Source organism: Pteropus vampyrus, unplaced genomic scaffold (genome assembly GCF_000151845.1).
Source record: "Pteropus vampyrus isolate Shadow unplaced genomic scaffold, Pvam_2.0 Scaffold76, whole genome shotgun sequence".
NCBI classification, from domain to species: Eukaryota; Metazoa; Chordata; class Mammalia; order Chiroptera; family Pteropodidae; genus Pteropus; species Pteropus vampyrus.
Genome location: NW_011888857.1, coordinates 2744802 through 2763946, shown reverse-complemented (window position 1 = coordinate 2763946; position 19145 = coordinate 2744802). Strand labels below are relative to the sequence as shown.

General features: G+C 33.8%; 1 non-coding gene across 1 annotated transcript; it reads right to left on the bottom strand.

Annotated features, from left to right (window-relative positions):
• Nucleotides 1-1661: 1661 nt before the first annotated feature.
• On the bottom strand, nt 1662-1754 carry LOC111741310. The gene has a single exon (XR_002780964.1). It is a non-coding gene; the product is annotated as a small nucleolar RNA SNORD116 (small nucleolar RNA).
• Nucleotides 1755-19145: the final 17391 nt, after the last annotated feature.

Here is a 19145-nt window from a genome sequence, read left to right as displayed (position 1 = left end):
ATTTACATATTAGTTATCCCAGTTTCTCAAGACCTATGGCTACCAATGGGATTCTATTTGCATTACTTATCCAACTTTCACTGGCTCATGACATTGCCTCCTTACATACGTCCTCAAGCCTACAAAGATCTTGGAAAGTATTTTGGAGAGTTCCCAAATGGTTACATAACAGCATCTCCCCTGTCCTCATGAATATGGATCTGATTGGCACCATGTGATTGCCACAGGGCACTAACATTCTCAGGCCACCATAGTGCCCACAGGCAGTGCTGCCACCATTCCTGCTGGGTTCCAGAATATTTTGGAGGAATGGTGGACACTTTCCTCACATTTACTGTGACTCACTGTCTTTGGCCAATCTATAGCCTCTACTACATGGTGTGACTGCTATTTTTGTCTCCTTTCAGTTGTACAAGTAGTCTGCTAGGGTCGAGCACAGATTCCTAGAAGTCACCACAGATACTAGAGTGATCTACCACAGAGTGGAAAAGAATGTCATATCTTGTGTAAAGTAGTGTTGTTTGTGCTCTGATATCAGAGAGGTGAATTAGCTTTATATTTTACTAATTATTCTCTTCCCAGGAATACAGACAGAAGCCTATGGGAATAGCTGAGAGTGTTCTCCAATGACAGGTTTAGAATTACCCCTTTCTTTTTCCCTAAGATTTTATTACATAGTGAAGCTTAAGATATTTGTTTGTTTGTTTGTTTGTTTTTCCATAGGATTAGTTCTTCACTAGCTTCATCCTCAGGCACTAATTCAAATTGATTTCTGTTAACTCTCTCTCTTGCAACCCTCTTTCTCCTAGTTCTCAGACTATAACAACAAACTTAAGCACTACCACATAACAATTATCCTACTGTTAGACAGTGGTGGTTTAAAATTTCCCCTATGCTGCAATGAAAATCTTGGTGTTGAAAGCTCTTTTCAGTGTAGAAGTTATTTCTTTTAAAAAAAAAAACAGATGGATTTTGGGGGCAAAATTTTCGAAAAGTTGTAGGATTCTTAGTATGTATAAAAAAGTAGATGTTCCTCTCTGATTTTTTACCTGTAGATAATACCTCTCCTAATCTTAAGAAAGCCATATCCTCATTAAGCAATCCTTGTGGTAAAATAACAGCCATTCCTCAAAACAACTTCATCACTTGCTTTAAGTAAATGTAATAATGTATCACCCAGAAACACCAAAACTTTATATTTCTTAAAAAAAAAAATTCACTTCAATTTCCTGGCTAGCAGAGTATGACTCTCAAAAATTTTTGCAATTATTTAAGCCTTCAAGTTTGAATGACAAGGTTTAGGTCTGGTTTTGAAATCTTATACCCATAAATTGAGTATGTTATACACACAAAAGTTTCTCCAATCTAACATGAGATACTGGTGCCTTGATAGAATGTTATCTCCCTGACTTATCATTCACTTATCTCTCTCTAACTTATCACTCACAACCTTGAAGAGTTTCCATAGGCCCATGGTAAACAATGTTAATTATATTTATAATCAGCTCTTCTTGGCTCTAAACTAACCAATTCCTACTCTTTGACTCAGTGAGTTATACAGGCCAATATTATGCTTTGTTCTTGCCTACAACAATCCTTCAGCTATGGACATTTAAAATGATTTTCATTTTTTGTTTGTTTGTTTGTTTGTTTTTCATGCTGGACCTTAGATCCGAAGAGAACGATAGTAGCGAGTTCTCACTTATTTCGTTCAGATTCTAATATATTTATAATTGCTGAATAATTTCTAATCTTTCCCTCTATTTTCCTTTTCTCTCTTACTTTTTAGTAAGAAGGCAAAATAAAATCTATATAGTAGATAAAGCAGTGTGTGTGTGTAGAGAAAAACATCCCAGACTAATTTGCCAATAGAACTGGAAGGCACATTAATGTAAATGTTTTAAAAATGCATCTTACAAGTCTGTCAAAACAATCTAAAAACAGATCTTATATAGGACTATGCACATTGAGTGAATACTTTGAAACTGCTGATTTATAAAAGAAAATTATCTTGATCCTCTTAATCATCATTCTCATTATCCCAGATATGATTATTAAATGCCTACCATGCATCAGGTAATGCCCCGAGCAGTTTACTAATTGTATTAATTTCCTAGGGTTGCCACAACATGAACTTGGTGACTTAAAACAATAGAAATTATAGTTCTGGAGGCTAACAGTCTGAAATCAAGGTATCTGTAGGATTACACTTCCTCCTAAAAATACAGGGGAGATTATGTTCCTTGCTTCTTCCAATTTCTAGTGGTTGCTAGCTTCTTTGAGATTGTGGCCAAATAACTCCAATCTCTGCTTCTATAGTCGTATTGTTTTATTCCCTCCATATATCTCTTCTGTGTATCTTTTATAAAAATACTTGTTATTGGATGTAGGACCAATCCCTATAATTCAGGATGAGCTCATCTCAAGAAACTTAACTACATCTGCAAAGACCTTTTTTCTAAATGAGGTGACATTCACAGGTTCTGGAGATTAAGTCATAAACATTTTTTTGAGACACTATTTAACCCACTATACTTAAATTATTTTTAATTGTCAGAAATATAGACATACACTAAGAGTGAGAGAGGTTAGTGATTTTCTTAAAGTTGCACAGAATTCATCCCATTGCATTTTGTTTTGTTTTGTTTTGTTTTTGTTGAGGTATGACTGGCATACAAAAAAAGATGTACATAGTTAATGTATATATATCTCAAGAAATTTGTCATTATTTTACTTGTTCATTTACTCATTTGCATATTGCTCTCTGGGTCTAGGTATCTTGGTGGCTGAGATACTCTCTTATTTTGTGTTATGTTCCCAGTGCCTCACTTTTAGCCTTTAATATAGATTAGGTACTAAATAACCAATTGTTGAATAAATAGATGTATGAATTCTAACCAGTAAAACCTCTACCAATGATCACCTATAACCAATAACCATGAGAAAATGTATCTGTCACATTGCAGCTGTTTTACCTAAAAGCATCAAAATTCAATAGCAAATGCCAACCTCTTTCCTGAGATATATAATAAGAAAATTTAATTCTTTAAACTATCTACTCAAAGAACAGTCTCTAAAATATAAGTATAGGAATAAGAATCAACCAATTTTTTACCTTCTTCCTTTGTCTTTTCTTCTTATTTTGTTTTCTTAAAGTTAGAAATAACTGAAAGAAGGAGAAAACCTTGATAGATAACCTCCTTATTTGGTCTTTAAGCACAGCCACTACCACATATTGACTGGTGTGTGATTTGTACAGAGCAGGGAGATCCAATTTGTTGCCTAGTTATTACTGGTGACTGAGGATAGCTTTTTTCCCCAAAATTGAGTGTTAATGAGGATGGCCGAACACCACATCAGTCATTCATTGTAGAAGTAGTTTTGCGAATGAATCATTCAGCTTCCCTTTCTCTCCTTGAGGGAATTTCTATAAGCAACTAAAATTTTGATAATATCGAGGACTAGGATTGAAAATTTTAGATCTCATCTATTTGAGGAGTAATTTTCACAGTTACTATTTTTTTCTGAGCTATTTTATTCTAAGTGTTTTTTGTTTGTTTGTTTTTTTAATTTGTTTTGGGGAGTTATTGGTCCTGTTATTTTTTATTCATTTATTAACCTTTCTTATGCCAGGGCACCTACCATCCAGGTAATCTTAGTGTTGTATCACAGACTTTTTGTTTGGTTTAGATGTACTTTCTTCTTGAAGGGTTTCAACATTGTGGTCCTTATCTGTTCTCTAAACATTTCTGAGTTTGGGTATTTCTGAGTTTGGGTATTTTCTGAGTCTTTGGGTATTGCAAGGAAGATATCAACAAAATTTTTATGGTAAGTTGGTATCAGATTCATGGATTTGAGAATGCAGTTGTTTGAAAGGACAAAATTCAAAAACGCTAAAGCGTTAGGATTAAATATAATCGATTTGAGGCACCTCGATTCAGATTTATTTTAAGCCATAAGAAACTAAATCTTTCTGGTATTTCTTCATTTATAAAATGCATATTACATAATACATTTCAATCAGGGTTTGTGTGAAATTTAGACGAGTAATACATGTTGAGTATTTGGCACAATGCCTGGAACATATTAGGTGCTCAAATATTGTTACTTAAAAGAAGTTCAGGCAGGGTAGATAATTTTAGAAAGTTTTTTCCACATATTTAGTGAAAATTTTATCATGTAGTTATAAATTTATTATCTTTGTGAGCTTTTCAGTACCCAACGCTGACCCCTCAAGCATACTAGCTCAATAAACTAAATTGAGAGAGCAGATATGTTTCTCATGGAAAAATTTGCATTAACAAAATTTATGAACTGGCAGATAAAATCAGAATGCAAATTTCTTAATCTTCTGCTTAAAACATAATTATGCAGTTTGAAGTATGTGAATGCTTATTATTTTATCTCTGTAGGCAGACTTCATGGGAAATAAAATCATAATTAGAATGCTATGTAAAATCTGAATAAGAAACCATAGATGGAAAGAAATGTAATTACCATCAAGTTTATGTAGTTTAATAAATTCATCTTTGCAACATGGATGATCTTATAAAAAACACGAGAATGTTTAAATTTCGTTGTCTAATTTTCCCTTTCCTTAGAATGTTGGTTGGGTGAGTATTACACTTGTTTGCTTCTATCACTAAACTTATGATCAACCTTCTGGCAAGTTGATCTTTTTTCCTTCACAAATGTTGGCATTTTTAGTAAGTAGTCAGTCCTTGCTTGCTAAGAGCAACTCTCTCTCCTTACAAAATGTTCTCATCTATAAGCTCTCATTCATTGTGTATTGATTTTTACACTATAAACATCAGAAAGCAATCTCATTTTTCTTATTCCCATAATTCTCAAGTCACGTCTAACTAAAGATGCTGCTTATTTCTTTGTGGCTTTTGGTGTTCTTGTTTTTAAAAATGGAGATTATACTAGTATCTTCCTCATATGGTTTTTGAGATGCTTCATAAAATAATGCTTTTAAAGGACTTAACACAGTACTTGCCATAAGTACAGACTCAGTAAATGTTTTTTAAAACTCTAACTCACCTAACATTTAATAGTGTTTTGCTATGGCTTGATTTGTCATAAAAAGGGAGGCCTGCCATAGCAAGACTTTTAATAATGCATACAGCTCACTCTCTGTATCTAATACAGAGAAATGTACAAAGTTAAGGCCATCTTTATTTTAACTAGCTATAGAAAAGTGTTGGAAATGCCTGAACTCCACTTCAAATGGGTATCTGGAAGTTGCAGCCTTAGGTCCCTTTTGAAGAGGAGTCAGGCAAGCGAAATAGAATAATGGACATGAATTTTCTTTAAAAATGGCAAAAACACATTAATGTCAGGAGGATAATCACTATTATTAGAAGGATGGTAACTTTATAGAGAACATGGGAACAGCAAATGCATCAACGAAGCTTTCTAGAGTTGGTGAAGAGACAAAATCCACAAACTTTCATGCAAATCTGATAAAAATTCTTGAGCAATTACTTCCTTCTTTAATAATAAAATTATCACAAGGCAGTCTATGACATAACAAGACAAAGTGCTCCAGTTGTTAACGCCTTCGGTTGACATCTGAAAAAGAATCTCCCCTACAGAGATTATAAAACGACATTATTCTTGCTCCACTATTTTCATAGGCAGCAAGAAGAAACTACAGGCTAATGAATCAACAAGTCACTTATCCAACCTCCTCCTTTCAGCAGCTTTGCTTTAAATAATCTTATTTAAATTATTCAATAAATCCGCCAGAAGCGCAGAAAGGATTATTAGTCAATCTTTCCTACACGAGGCATGGTTGGAAGGCTTAACAGTTTCAAACTTAAAATTATTTCTTAGTTATGTAAATGTTTCTGATCTATCATTTGCTCATGAAATATTTCATGAAATAGTGAGAGGCTGAAACAAGATTTTGACTTTGAAACAAGAAACCATTTACTATATGAAGAAAGCAGTCCTGGGTTTACCGGGTTGATAGCAGCCATAGATCCTGTAAGAATATACAAATGGGAATTCTTAGCAAAAAGTGGATCTCAATGCCTCCACAAATTAGGCTGTCTCTCTGTTAAAGGCAACCTATTAGAAAGGTGTTTTGTTTTTTTAAATGCAATCTTCCAATTTGAAAACCTACATATTTCTTTCTAAAAACCTCTCAAGGTGAACACACCTTGATTGTTTCCATATTGGGCAAAATCAACTTGATCTAGCTTGATGTCGGTGCCTGTTGTAAATCACGCTAATTGCCAACTGCTTCTATGGCTCAAATAATCAGATTGGACCAGAGCATATGTTAGCAGTTTACCTCTTCAAAGATCAGGGCCTTTATTTTTATTTGCTTTGTCCTTGATTGCCTTGAACAATCTGGACAAATAATCTTTATTTTAATGGAATTATATTCAATCAGTCTATTCGAGTGAAATAAGTCATGTCCTGACATTGTAGAGAAGCAGATTGAGCTTTGGAAGCAAAATAGGAGAGAGAAGCAGGCAGGACATAGCAGTTCTTAGTAGTGAAAGGTGCTTATGCTAAAAACTTAATTGAAAATCATGCATTTAAGTGAATATATTATGTTTTCTTGTGGAGTTTTTCTTAACAAAATATTTACTTAGCATCCAAACAAGCAGCACCAGAAAACCGTGAGATAACCTCAAAAGCTGTTGAAGCATCATATGGTAAGTCCTCACTTAATGTCATTCATAGGTTCTTGGAAACTGGGAATTTAAGTGAAACGACATGCATTTAAACCAATTTTACCCTAGGGTCATTGATATAAAGAGTTAATTTCCTACAACAATATTTTTGATCACAGAAACATCACCAAACTCTTAAATAAAGACCCAAACCTCTTCTAAAACATTTAAATATAAGTGAGGTATACATATATTTAAGAAAGAGTTCTAAAAACAAGTAAGATAATTCTTTTTCAACCCGCTTATTCTAGTTTGGGGTTGCCGGCGGCCAGTGCCTGTCCTGATAGTGCAGGGTACCAGGAGTGCATCCACCCTGGACGGGGCACCCTTCCATCACAGGGTACACTCACACTCATACTCACTCAGGCTGGGACAACTGAAACACATCAGTTCACCTCACTTGCACATCTTTGGGATGTGGGAGGAAACCAGAGTCCCTGGAGAAAACCCACACAGACAGGAAGAATGTGCAAACTCCACACGGTGGTCTCTGCCAGGAATCGATATATTTTTTTCTCATTAATGTTATAATGAAACAATGTTGACTAAAAAACATTATTTGAGGACCTTCTGCACATTGATTTCAGGAGCTCGGTTAGGTTTGCTAAGCATGGCTACATGCTAGTGTAGTCTATGAATGCTCAACCTTGCTCATAATTAAATAGAAGTAACTTATGAAATATATATCTTTTATGACTTGTCAGATTAAAAATATTTCAAAAGTGTCACCGGATGTTGGTGTCAGTGACAAAAGTTTCTATTAAGAATGTTAAATGGTATATGGTACAATGGTACAATATTTGGGATAAATTTTTAGTACATATATGTAATTAAGTTCTATGTATGTAATTAAAATATATGTGAAATTGCTATATGTAATTGAGATATATATACACACATATATAAACATACATATATAGTATATATGAAATTGATATGGTATTTGATCCAGTAATTTTAATGCTAGAGATTAATGCAATAGATATGTCATAAAGCTTATTGCCACATTGCTTATAATGGCAAAATACAAGATTGATTGCTTTCATTCTCTCTCACTCTCACACTCTCCCTCCATTCCTCTTTTTTCACACACACACACACACACACACACACACACTACCACCACCAGCAGAAACCTCAATCAAGTGGTCCATTAATAGGATTAATAGAGGACTACTATGAGAGACAATTTGGGAGGAGCCCACCTCCCTGGTTTTAAATGTTAGCTAGCTGTACGAAGCAACTTTAAACATATTACTCAACCTCTCTTTGCTACTCTACTCATTTTTAAATCAGAATAATAATGATAGCACCCACCTTATGAATAAAAATAATAGTACCCATCTTACATGGCAGTTTCAAGAATTAAGTTAATATATGTAAAGTATTTTTAAAAGGGCCTGATATGTTGAAATAATTTCCTAAAATAGCAATTACTTTAAACAGCCATTAGAAATAATGACTTAAACCTCTTTATGCTAAATTGGAAAGATTGCTAAGCTACTTTATAAAGCAAAACAAAATCAAATGAATAAATAATAGCATGAATATTTTTATCTCATTTAATTAAAAATCATAAAATTTTGGTAAATGCTAAAGATTTTTGGAAAGATATACCCAAAACAGCTAAAGAGTAGTTTGCAGCAGTTGCTTCTGAGAAATGGTAGTGGAGGTCTAAGGAGAGAGAAGAATTTAACTTTTCCTTTCAGTCCTTTCCCCATTAAATGAAATTTTAACTAAATATGTCTGTACTTTCATAAGTTAAGCAAAAGCGTACAGGCATAATTGGTTGTTTCTTAAAGACAAATTTAGTGGCTCCTTATTTTTTTCACCTCATATGTCTTCAATGTGACTTAGTATTTTAGTAGGACACCCATGGCAGGGGTTACTCTAGGAAGACCTTCTGTTCACACCCACCATGTGAGTTAATGTAACAATTCAGAGTCTCCTTCAGGTGGTGTCTTGTGTATGATCACATGGTATATCTTGCCAATAGTTTAATTAAAGCGCTTTAATAATTCTCTCTGCTCCAGGCTATGACTGACTCTTGCATTAAAATATAAAGTTTATGTTAGAGAAGGAAGGACCACACTCCAAACACATAGAAACATTACTTTTGTCTTCAAGTAATACATATTTATCTTTTAGAACTCAGGTCCATTTTGACAAAAACTGAGAAAATGACAGATTTTGATTCTTGTATTATTAAAGCGACTCGTACATCATTTCGGCTTTGATGTTCTATTTCACCCACTTTAGATGAGTTTATCTATTCGAAATGATCATTCCCTAGTAATTCCCAGGCCTCGCTTAATGTCATGTCTTCCTTGAAGTAATGAAAATACTAAGTAAATTAAGTCTAAACAGACAAAGTGCTATATTACCTACAATATTGAGAAATCCCTTGAAGTTAGTGGTAGGTTTTTCAGGAAGTGTTGAAGTAATGAGGGTGTGATTTTTTTTCATAGAGGATCTGACCAAAGATTTTTTAAAAAAATGAAAGCTATATTTGGCCAGGAAAGAAACAAAATTTTCAAGTTATGTGATATTTGTGAAAACTATGCAATCAGGGATTATATACTCCACCTAAAGGCATTCAAACAAAAACCATGTGCAGGCAAAAGAAAAACAGATTGTAGCCAAATCTAACCTCAGGGTCTCCTAGTTACCCATTTCTGTATTGCTTTATCTTTAAATCATACTTTAAGGCCATCTATCTATTTCAGCTACATGTTATTTAAAAGTGAACAAATAAAAATAATTTGAGGATAAATAACATAGTACTCTTGAATTTGTATTTCCTTTGAAGTAGTAAAGGCTTTTCTTATTCCATAGATTAAACAGGATCACACTGTCAAAAACTGTTCCAGCTCCTACTCTGTGCCTGTCACATAGTAGATGATGAATAAATAAATGAATACTGGCACAGATGATATTCAAATTATTGTCTTGCCAGTGTAGCAAAGTATCAAAAATTTCCTGTTGTGTCAGAGTTTTTGACAGAGTCCACAAAGGGAGAAAACAATATAAAATATGTCAGATACCCTGTATTCTAAAGAGAAATCCTAGACCACTCAGGTAAACATTAGTTCATTAAGGACATCATGGGTGTATAAGAGGTAAGGAGTTAAGAGGAAAGCTGTGGAGAATTGTTGGCATGAGCGGCATTTCTCTCTTTCTTCCCATACCTCCCCTTAATTAGTAAAGATTCCAGGAGGACTGTCGGAGAGCTAACTCTTTGACGTTTAGGGAGAAACAGTGTTGATATTTAAAATTTCTTGAAAATACCTAAAAGTAAAAGGGTAGGATTGGAGCTGATCCTGTCGGCAAGTATAGCATGGAGAGGTGAATGTACTAAAAAAGAACTGCCACCACCAAAGGCTGTGTGTGTGTGTGTGTGTGTGTGTGTGTGTGTGTGTGTGTGTGTGTGAGAGAGAGAGAGAGAGAGAGAGAGAGAGAGAGTGTATTTGGAGGGATGTACAAATGAGGGCTCCATGGAAGGGAATGGCTGCATTTGTCTTAAAATGAACCTATCTCATGACAATGTTCTCGAAAAGCAAAGGGACTTCAACAAAAGTATTCACTTACAGAAACTGATGACGAAGTCAAAATTGGGCAGCCTGAGGAGGCATGATCTATAAGGAGGCAAATGTAGCTGGAAGTGCCTGAATTCTAAGAAGTTCCGAAAACTCTGTATAAGCAACTCAAACAAACAAAAGAAGTCTTGACTGTGTTGCTTTCACCTTCAGAGGATACCAGCATCAGATGTCAACAGCATGGCCAGATAAGACCATGAGGTTTCTCTTTAATCATCCCCCTCCCTAACCCAGCACTGAAGGTATCAGAAATATCTGTTAGAAAGGAGGGCAGTGAGAAATGAGGCAAGGGAACAAATGAGACAGATTACTCTTCACCCTGCTACTGCAGGCTTCTAAACCTGAGCCAGTCTAAAACATGGAGTTGGAGCAACAGCCTTTAAATTTGGATTAAGTAAGATTAGATTAGACACTTTATTATCTAATAGTCGCTGGAGAGTCTTTTTGAATCTGCCCAAGTTTTTGTCTGGATATAGAGAAGAGCAAATTCATTCATTGAGTAAGTTTAATGATGAGAGAAAAAGAAAAAAGTTAACTTTAATGCTAATCCACCCTGTCAGATCCAGCCCATTCAATAAACTTATTACTCACAGAATAACTCTTGACTGTAACAATGAATGAATAAATGAATGAATGGATATATTAAGATGTATGAGTTAGTTTCTTGAAAACCAGGTCTGGGTTAGCATAATCATAGAAAGAAGCAGTGCAACTTTAGGGGCTGCTAGTATTAAAACTGAATCAGCATGCCTTTTTTTCCTCCTCCTCTCTCTGGCCTCCCTTTCTCCCTGGGTAGTGGTGTTATTCACTCAGAGGCCACATCCTTATAATTTCATTTCCAGAAAGGAACAGGGAGTTAGAAAAGAATCCCAAAAGGAGTCCGGAATGGCTTATTTTTGGTTATGAACCCACAATTAGACAAATCACTATAGAGACGGGGGATGATATATGGTAATTGCTAAACCCACCAGGAAACACTAGAGTGTGAGGGGAAGGCGCTGTTCACCAAAGAAAATGAGGCATGGCGAACGATTCACAAAAGACAAAAGTACTGTTATATATTTGTCCTCCAAATTTATTCTAAAAAAATGATAAGCGCTCCATTCACTGTGAGAGGGCTGACAAACCGATTTAGGAGCATTGAGAGCTGACAGTTTTTGTCAGTGATGGTGATGACTTACTGACAGCCACAGTTAACAAAGATATGGGGGGGAAATAAATGCTCTGAAACAGGCAGGAAAATAATGCTTTGTAATAGTATTTTAGGTACGGAAATGTTGCTCATTTGTCAGAAACTGTACTTGCTGATGTGAATGGCAATTTCTTCAGCCAAATCTAAAGAGGCGTTTTGTTTATAAGATTATCTCTTTTAATTTTAATTTTTTTCCCAGCCACATACGTTCTGTATAGAACAAGATAAGTATATTCAGTTTCAGAACACAGAAGTTATCAAATATTTTATGAAGCATCTGTTTTGAATTGATTTATTTGGGTTTATAGGGCTAGGCTTTTATAGCCAGTCTCCACAATCTAAGTAAAGTGTCACTATGTAAACAATGGTACCTTGGGCATGTCTTCATGATCCAAAAACTCATCTTACCATAAATTTACAAATAATATTATTAGAATTATTCTCCTTTTTAATTATTTTAAAATGAGGTTATTTTTGTAGTACAGTTGATAAAATTGATTTAAAGACATTTAAAATAATTCAAAAATTACAGAAGTTACCATAGTTTTTAATGTTCACATTTTAAAAAATATTATTTTCTATGTATGATTGTATAACCAATCACCTTATGGTTCATTAAGTTTTCTCAAATCATTTTTAGTCAATGCAGAGTCTGAAAGGCTATAAATTAAATTTCCTAGACTCATTGCAACCACTGTTCTGGATGCAAAAACTGATGAGATGCACATGTGTGAAATCCAGAGTGCAGATTAATGCAAAGGTCATCATCCTTCTGCTGCTGGTTGTGCAGGCAATCAAGGTGATGGGAACTGAATGCTAAGAGGTAATTACAGAGTGCAGACTCCATCCTCTAAGGTGTATTCACAACATTTGGAGAGGTTGAAAGGCCGTTGTGGGTTGCTAGTAGCAGGGATGGCAGCATTTTCAAATCCCAGCTCTCATATGTGGTGTGCTCCTAAATTTTATTTATACTATCCAAGATTCCTGGTATTCCAATCCTTTTAATAATTTCATAGGCACACATTTATCTACATTAAATCATTTGCTGCTTAAAAGAGCTGGAGTGTACACTACTGATCTGTACTTATTGCAAGCCCCATTCTTCCTGTTCTTTAGTACACACTCTGCACTGTAGAGTTAGGGTCACTGTGGGGCATCACATAAACCTTGAGATTCCCTGGTTCTAAAGTCTTCCTCTCTGAAAATCTCACCTTTACATAATGCACTCTTAATCATTATTCTCCTCTAGGTTCAGCTCCAACCAAAACTCTTTCATGGGACTCTTTTTCTCTCCTCTCCTCCCCTCTCCTCTCTTTTCTTCCCCTCCCCCCTCTTCTCAATTGGCCTGTCTCACTACACACCTCTAAATGTCTATAGCAAGTCTGTAAACTCTTCTTCTTTACTGATCAGGTAATATTTACCTCTGTTTTATATATTGATGTCCAATTATCCTAAAAATATAAGAACATGCCTCATATTTGTTTGCTTGATTATATTGTGTGTGTGTGTGTGTGTGTGTGTGTGTGTGTGTGTGTGTGACAAATTCACTATGGCCTATTCCAATGTTTTGGTTGTAGCTATAGGTTGATACATATATTCGGGTTAATCACTTAGAAATTCTGCTTTCCACATACAGTCTTCATAGACTATAGCAAATAACTTGCAAAATTAACACCCCACATTTGTCACATGACATTTGACACTCTTTAACATTGAAGCCAAAATAGAATGTGCATGAATTTGTCAGTGGCTTCTAGCTGAAGATAAATATGCACTTTTTAATCATTAGAAAATTAAAAAAAAAAAGATCATGTAATCAACTTGTGCATTATTTGAAGTCTGGCTCAAGAACTGGAAATTTACATCTGCTATTACTGAATTTCCATAGAAGCATTTGTTGATTTGTGGCAATTAATAAGTTGTTTTTTATGCTTTTATGACATCTAAATATATATCCAAACATATATTTGCATCTCTGTTTGAATGCATATATTAAAAAGTTTTGGGCCTCTCAAGAGCACACTACAGAAAAAATAAATACTAACATGGATGGCTACACAGAGAGTGAATAATTCCAAAAAATAAAAAATGGAGGAGAAAATACATCGCAAATTAAAAATGACCACACAAATATAAAATACTGATACTCTATTTTACATGAAGATGCCTTTGTTAACAAGGAAGTTGTAGATTTGAAACTAAGCCTTCCTGCTACACTTAACTTTGTGAATGTGGGCAGCTTGTTTATTGTCCCTTGAGCTTCATTTTAGTCTTACATCAAATGCAAAAACTGGGTTCTCTTTCCTTTTCTCTTGAATTAAGGCACAAAGACAATCCCCAGAAAATGCTCATGAGAATAGACTGGATTTACAGCAGATGTTCATCACATCTTGAAAACACTCATCATGCAGCTATGGAACATGGCACAGCGGCCAAATAGAATACTTTTGGCTTACAGCAATCACTTCTCAGGTCTGTGGTAAAATTAGAAGAAGAAAAAAAGAAAACTGCAATGCAATACTTCTAGAAGACACCAGCTCCTGTCATAAGATGCCAAAATAGCTGCATGCATGGGAAGTGCTCAGTTTCCTTGATCATACAGATGTTTGGCACAGAACAGGTACAGAATTCAGATGCTCAACCAGTTATTACTTTGTATCCAGATGTTTCAGCACCATGTGGAACAAGCTTTAACGTATTTCCTTTTCCCCTCAGTGATAACTTTCATTTTTATTTCTCCTTTATGATTCTCAGGTTTGAATCTTTTAATTTACTCAGTCTGCGATGGATCATTAGTTAGCTTATGTTTTCTACCCAACCATAATGCATATTAGAATATAGCCTTGTAGTCATAGCATTTATTTCAAGAAAAGTTGTGGTTTAATGAACATAAATAAAGTTTGAATTTTTTGACTTTAAAAAAATAATTTCAGTGTTAATCATTTTATTCGAACATTTTCGAGAAAATTAAATTTGAATAAAATTGAAGCAACTAGCATTGACATTTTCGAGAATAAAGATTATGAATTCTCAGTATCGATGTCCCTGAATTAATGAATTATATCTAACCTGGTTACATGGCTTAAATCAGCATCTGCTACGGACTATCCTAAAAGTGGTTTCAGTCCTCCCCAGGAAACGTGCTCCTGAATTTCCCCCTAGTGATTTTTTCTGAAAAATTCTACTTTGTTACCATTCCATTATTCACGCTGGTGATTTTCATCTGATACTGAGAACAATGCATTTTTGGGGGGTCATCAAATTATTAGCTACTGAGCTGTCTCAGGAAAGATGCACAGACAATGTACAAATGATTACCTCTTTGTCCATATATTACATCACCTTAACGTACTCTCTTCCCACTCCCACTTCTGTCTTTTTTGGCGGAATTTCAAATCAATCATAAAATAGTTTGTTGTTAAATTAATGGCTGCACCTGGTGTAAATAGAATAGAATACAGGTTTGTGATAATGTAATTGGAGCTGTCACTGTCATATAGTGGAGATATTATTGAATTTGGAATTAGAAAAGCGAGATCGCAGTTCTGTTTTATTTTTAACAATATATGTACTAAGATATTTCGTTTATCCTGTTGAGTTTTAATTTCCTTATTTATCAAATGAAGGCTTGAAAAAAGTGGTCTCTAATGTGCCTTCTACTAAGTAGCTTCCTGTTACAAGTGATATGTCTGTCCTGGAATAAATATGAAGTCCCTATATTTGTTTTCTTAACTAGTATTTCAAATATACCTTTTCCTTTCATACATACCATTTATTTTCTCTATTAGATAAGAAGCTATCGCATAAACTGTTCAAATGCTTTATAGAGCAGATGCCTTAGAATAAGCATCACAAGAACAAGAACTTTGAGGATTCGAACTCTAGTCAAAACGCAGAGACTAGCACATAAAGATCACACAGCTATGGAAAAATCTAAATCAGCTGGTTGTTAATTTAACATGTTCGGTATGCTTCGAAAAGGGATGATAAATATCACTCTGTATAGGGTTACTATACATCAACAACTTTTTAAAAATTACACAATTTAAACTTTGTATAAAATATAAAGTACTTTAAATTATAAAGTATTTGTTTTTTACATTTATAAATGAGTCTATTAAATGAACCCAATAAAACACCAGTTTTTAAATGCTTTCCAATTCCTCATTTGTTAAAAAAAAAGGAAAATACGTGTAAGCAAAAAGTCTAAAATAAAGGTAAAATGACTAAGAAAGAGGCAAATGAGGAAAATCAGTAAGTTTTAATGTGGTTTAGCCTCAGGGAAATTAATGTTTTCATACGCATTAATTCACTGAGATAGTGAATTTTAGAGCATCACTGAATGTCATTGCCCTTTAAGATGTCAATTTACCAATATTCACAGTTCATTAGCCGAATTAATCCTTAACCTTTGGAAGCCCTCTCTTTAGCAGGCATAATTCAACAAAGAAAAACTCTCTTCTGGAGAGAGAGCAGCCACGAAACTATAACTACCATGGACCCAAGTACATATGAAAATCTGACAGTACACACACATACACACTGGAACATCTGGAAAGATAAATGAAAATATTTATAGAAGTTATCTTTGGATAAGAGATTATGAGTGATTTTTCTAAGATGCTTATCTTCGTTTTTTAACTTTCTAAAAGAAATGTAAATGATTTTTGAAAGATAATTTATTAACCAATTAACTTAACACATATATGTAGGAATCATTTGAGTATTTCAGCGATTTCTTCAGCGAATGAACATATCATCTAGAACAGTAAATATTAAAATTTTCCGCATATTAGAATAATCTTGGGAGCTTTAAAAAGATCCTATTACCCTGGCTTCACTCCACATCTATTAAAGTGGAAGCTATAAATGTTAGTATTTTCAACTCAAACCCACCCAAGTGATTCCAGTGTTCAGCCAAATTTGAGAACCAATGATATAGAACACAGAAATATGTTATATATAAATTTGAGGACTTTAAATTATGAAAAAATGACATAAAGATGCAGTTGCACAGTAATGAGTTCCGGTGATGGCATTCTTAATCAAACTCTTTCAGCAACCTCGTCGCAGCCAACTACTCATTCACCTGTTCTCCCTTGATTCATGCTGCATTCCACACCTGCTTTATCAGCATTTCTGTCAATTCTGTGAGATACCAGATATTCTTCCAATAAATTCTTTTTCAATATAAATTATTCAGTTGTTTGAAACCTATTGCCTTAACTGGTATATTCTTAATGTATTATCAATATAATTAATAATATAAACTGGTAAAAAAAAAAAAGGGAAATAAATTTCTATAAAGGTAGAGTTAAATTGGATACTTATAAAGAAAAAAATTGGACCAATATGATATATAATAATTCGTAAGATATATAGTGTGTTTTACGTGTATTTTTCTCATTTATGTTCTCACCATCATCATTAGGCAGTTACTATAAATATACTCATGTCATAAATGAACAAACTAATATTTAATCAGGCTAAGGGTTTAAAACCAAGTGGTTTTTAGGATCTATTCTCGTAACTACAATACTATAATATTATTAATGGATATGGGTTGTTATGATAGTGAAAGAATGTAGAGGTAAAATGGAGACCACTTGAAAGTGATTGCAAAGCTGAAAGAGTCTTGGGGTACACAGGCCCTTGTAAAAAATATTTTTAACATGATTTTGGTATATTACTTCACTTACTTCGATCATGTTGTTGTGTTAAAGTGTTAATAAGACACAAATATTCATCAAGTTGAATATTTCATCCATGACAAAAAGAATAAGGAGAAACATAAACTTTTGTATACATGGTAAAAGAATATTATCCGTTTATGCCTAATTATAAATTAATCACCTCATCATGCAACCATGATATGAAATTCACATCACATGAATGTTTAAATGATATAAACACCTTAAAATCAGGGTCGCCTTTTGATTTGTCTTTGCATCTCTCATGACACCTGAATAAATATTAGAGTGTTTTTTAGTTTTAAGTACTGAGTTAGTAGACTCAAAATTCTTCAGTATATTTATTATTTCAAGATATATTTAATAAAAATTGGCAATATTTGGAAGACTGGGTCACAAAAACAAATGAAACAATCTTTTCTCTTAAAGAGTATTTTCCAGAAGAAGTTTTGGTTTCAAATATTTAAAAAGCATAAATAGTGTTATCCTATTTCATGTAATTATTAAGTAAGATAATAAGTAACACTCATTTTGCCTACATTGTCTAGCTAAGAAAACTATCACAGTTCTATGTCTATTCCTGACCTTCCCCCTAAACCTCAGAATCTTACATCTAACTTCCTACCTGGCATGTACATGTGGGTGTTAAGACCTAACAATAACAAAATCAAAATACTAGTTTCCGAACTTAAAACTGCTCTTTCCCATGCTTCTCTAGCTCAATAAAGGGCAACTCCATTCTTCCACTGGAACAGCCAAAATAACTGGGAGTTATTTTTGCCTCTTTTTTCTTTTTATATCTTGCACACCTCACACCAAAATCTATCAGCAAATTCTGTAAACTTGATCTTCCAAATTCATATTAAATATGATGCTTTTTGTCACCACCCTTATTGCTACTACCTTAGCAATATATGATAAGCCTGCAGCTAACATACTCAACAATTAAAGGTTGAAAGTTTTTCTGCTATGATCAAGAACAAAACAGGGTGCCCACTTTCATTACTCCTGTTCAACATAATACTGGAAGTTTTAGCCAGAACAATCAGGAAGAATAAAGAAACAAAAGGAATCTAGATCAGAAAGGAATAAGTAAAATTGTATTTGGAGATGATAGGATCTTATATAGATAAAATCTTAAAGACTCAACCAAAAAAAAAAAGTTAGAACTTATCAACAAATTCAGTCAAGTTGCAGGATATATAATCAATATATAAAAATCAGTTGCATTTCTATACATTAACAATATACTATCCAAAAAATATATTTTAAAAAGAAAACAAAAAAGAGAATAAAGAAAAAGAAATGAAAAGTCCATTTCATAATAGCATCAAAAACAATCAAATAGGAATAAATTTAACCAAGGAGGTGAAAAATCTCTACACTGAAAAACTTTAAGACTCTGATGAGAATAACTGAAGTAGATACAAACAAGTGTAAAAATATCCTTTGTTCATAGAGCAAAATAATTAATATTGTTAAAATGTCTATACTACAGATTCAATGCACTCTCTATTAAAATTCCAATGGGTTTCAAACTATACCACAAAGCTATACTAATTAAAAGAGTATGGTGCTGGCATAAAAAACAGACACAGACACCAATGGAAAAGAATCAAGAGCTCAGAAATTAACTAATTTACATACAGTTACCTATTATTTGACAAGGGAGCCAAGAATGCTCGATGGGAAAAGGATAGTATCTTCCATTAATGTTATGGGAAAACTGGATAACCACAGGTAGAAAAATTAAATTGGACACTTACCCTATACAAGTCACAAAAATTAACTTGAAATGGATTAAATATGTAAATGTAAGACCTGAAATCATAAAACTTTCAATAGAAAACAGAGAACTAGAGCTCATTGTCATACATCTTAACAATGGATTTTTTTTTTTTTTTGGCTATGACACCAAAAGCACAAGAAATAAAGCAAAAATAAATAAGCAGGATTACATTAAACCAAAAAGATTTTG